A 3,641-nucleotide genomic window follows, 5' to 3' on the forward strand; every position below is an offset into this window, starting at 1 on the left:
TCAGACACTTAGAATATTAATCTGAGCCTGTTGACGGTAAAACAAACACTTTTTTGAAGGTAGATAAGCTGCACTATTGCCCTATTAACTTCCATTGTAGCCTGTTTCGCTGCTGCCGACCTGCAGCGATCTTGCTTAATACTGGACAAATGTCAAAGATTGTTGTTCCCATTAGTCACTTATACACAAAAACAAAGGAAAATACAATCCAGGTTGAAAAAAAATGTAATTAAAGTTACGCTTTAAGTGTTAAAGCTTTAGTTAATAATACTTTGTGTTCCCAATGCATAAAATAACTTTGTATATGAGATATGTATAGCGTGTAATGACAAGCCCACAGAGAAAAACTGCTGCCTCATCTCTACAGAGCTAGCTTTTTTTCAAATTTATATGAAACCCATCATGTGAACAGAAGCATTCAGTTGCGTAAAATGCCACAACCATTCAAATACTGGCTGCTGCAGTAATGGGCCAATCACACGTTGCATTAAACCGAAGAACGCTTGATGTGATTGGCTGCAAGCAAAACCACACAAATAAACGTTTTTTCTGGATCTGTATACAAAAAGGATCAAATGCATGTATCATTTGACTGGAGAGGTTTTGATACTACTCGGTACTGGGCTATTTTTGTTGATACCTTAAAGACATTGAGTACTGATACTCAGCTCTAGCTACTGCAGGTTTACCAATACACACGGGTATTTAGAGTATGCATTTTTAGCTTTTGAACAGGATTCTGACCACTATTTGGTTCCATTTTCTTTTTCACTTTCTCGGATTTTCCCTTTTCTGGAATCCTGACTCATCTCTTCTCTCTTTTGCATACAAGTCCTCTCTTCTCTCTGTCAGTTCAATTGAAAGATGCTTTGTCTGTCCTCAAACTACTAATGTATATCACATTAGCTATCTTTGTCTTTCTTTGTCTCACCCTCTGTCTGCCTCTCAAGCATGTACACACTTCCCCTGCTAGATAAAGGAGTGCTCTTATCCCTTTTCCACTATCCCTAATGCCGTTGTCTGTCTCTGTTACCCCCCCCCCCCAACCCCCCCCCCCCCCTTTCCTTTTTCAAAAACATTTCCCACTGTTGTTTCACTTGTTTCTCTATCTTTTCTTCTTATTCTCCTTGTCTTCCCCTTCTTTCCACATGTCTGTCTGGACCCCTCACTGCACCTCCCACAATAAACACACCTACTTAAAACACACCCCAGTGATCGTTCTTTCCTTTTTTTCCATTTGTTTGCTTCCAACTCTTTTTCCTTTTAACCTCATTCTCCCTGTCTTTCTCTGTCTGTTTTTCCTCTATCTATCATTATCAGCCTCTGTTTCCTTGTCCCTCTCAGCCTCAGCCTCCACCTTATCAACATGTCCTCTCTCTGCTCTCCCCCAGTTCTTCCCCCCTGTTCTTCTCCTCTTCTCTAGCCTTTTTCCAGCTTCTCTCTGCCTTGGGTGTGTGGGGACAGTGTGGTCAGGCCTGCAGGCATCAACTGCACAGGGCCACTGCCTCGGGGTGTGTGTGTGTGTGTGGTGTGTGTGGTGTGTGTGTGTGTGTGTGTGTGTGTGTGTGTGTGTGTGGTGTGTGTGGGTAGTGTGAGTTGAGTGAGTGAGTGAGTGAGTGAGTGAGTGAGTGAGTGAGTGAGTGAGTGAGTGAGTGAGTGAGGGTGAGAGGAGAGAGAGAGAGAGAGATTGGCACAGTGCCCAGACCTACTCCTGTGGTGAAACCCACTCCTTTTTCTTCTTTGCGTGGGACTGTTGCCCAGACTGACCCACACACACACACAGAATAAAAAGCACGCAAACACATTCACGATAACCTGACACGCAGATGTGACGCATTAATACACACAGTAATGCACACAGATTAGTTTCAGAGCAGAAATTCATAAATTTTTCAGTTGGCCTCATCAACAGTATGCATGCATTTAGATGTTGTGTTAACATTTGCCTCCTCTTGTAGATATGCATTGGCCTACAGTGTTGTGTGTGTGTGTGTGTGTGTGTGTGTGTGTGTGTGTGTGTGTGTGTTTGAGAGTGTATTGGCAGCCAGTGTGTATGCATGTCACACACAATAGGCCTGAGTTCCACCTACTCCCATTCTACAAATGGATGTGTATATCATTCAATTTATGATGTTTGCATTCAATTAACTTGTATATACAAAAACGGTTCCCATTCACAATAAAGGAAAATTCCACACTAAATAAATAATGAAAATAAATAATCTGAAAGAAAGAAATTTACTGCACAAAACTACCCAAACAGGCAAATGTAATGTGGATTTTTGTAAAAGGAAACAGGAACTGGTTAAGCGCTGACTTTAAACTGGATTCGTAAAAGAAGCAGTTGGTGTTTTATCAGTCCTCTGGTACATCTTGCACAGCCCTGTCACTCTTTCCATGTCATGGTCAACTAGCATATGGCTGCTGGCCTCCGCCCTCTCATATCTGCTCCTCGGGGCCTTCAAGCCAGTCTCTAAAAAGTAAAAAAGCTGTGTTATTTTTTCTCACTGCCTGTTGCGGTCTTGGTGTAGCTTATTTTTCTTGTTTTTCCTTGTGTCTCCATCTTTTAATAACTCCATTCCCTCTTAATGACTCCCTAAGATTTTCCTTAGAGTAATAGATAGAAGAGTATTAGATGAAAAGACAGATAGATAGAAACATTGGGAGCTACCACAATTTGTCCCAGATCCTTTCCCCAGATGCAATGCAAACGAAGGCCACTGCCCGGCCAATAGCAACCCCGACTACTTGACACTTGGACGCCAGCTCCTCTGTGGTTTCAGCCAATGAGCTCACCCCTATTGAAAATAACAGCAGTGACATCACTGTTTTGGCCCATCGCAGCTCCCACCCAGTCAGGAGTCCGAGGTAACCCGCAGTGAAGGCAGAAAGAGGCTAATAGTGAACGGAAAGAATAAGAGAAAGGGGGAAAAGACGGGAAGATGGTTTTATTTAAAGGTAATAGGGTTGGTTTATAGTCTGAAGAAGGGGAAGGAGAGGGTGAGGCCGGATTGAGCACAGACAACGGAGACACATATACACGTTTATAAATAGATGCACATTTTTCTGTTGGCCTCAGACTTGTGTTTTGGCTCCATCTTTGTCTATGTCTACCAACATTTAACTTCTGCTGGAGCATTTTTTATACAAAACTGTCTGCCTGTCTTTCCCCCGCTTCTTTTCCCCTCAAGGGTGATACCAGCTGGTGTTCATGACACTGCCTCGCATTGATCTCCTGACCTTTTAACTTTGACCACTGCAACACCCCCCACCCCACTCACACACGCACACACAATTTACTGACCAGTTAGCCTCATTCATACCACCTGCCACACATTTACATTTACATGAGAACAAGTGCACACAATAATTACAATAAAACATAATTGTAATTAGCTTCTCTTTCTTTTGCATGGATGAATTTTCAACATCACAATATAGGAAATAGGTCTATTTAACCATAAAGATCTCCAGCCAGATCTTACCATTGCAGGTACAGGCGGAGTCAATGTTTGACAGAAGAAATCAAGGAATCCAACTGTTGGATTAGAGACACTCCAGAATGAGACGCTCCTGAATTAGGAGCACGAAGTAGTTTTTTTGTTGTTGACCAAGAAGAAGCTACTGTATACAAAATGGTA

Source organism: Etheostoma spectabile, chromosome 19 (assembly GCF_008692095.1).
Source record: "Etheostoma spectabile isolate EspeVRDwgs_2016 chromosome 19, UIUC_Espe_1.0, whole genome shotgun sequence".
NCBI classification, from domain to species: Eukaryota; Metazoa; Chordata; class Actinopteri; order Perciformes; family Percidae; genus Etheostoma; species Etheostoma spectabile.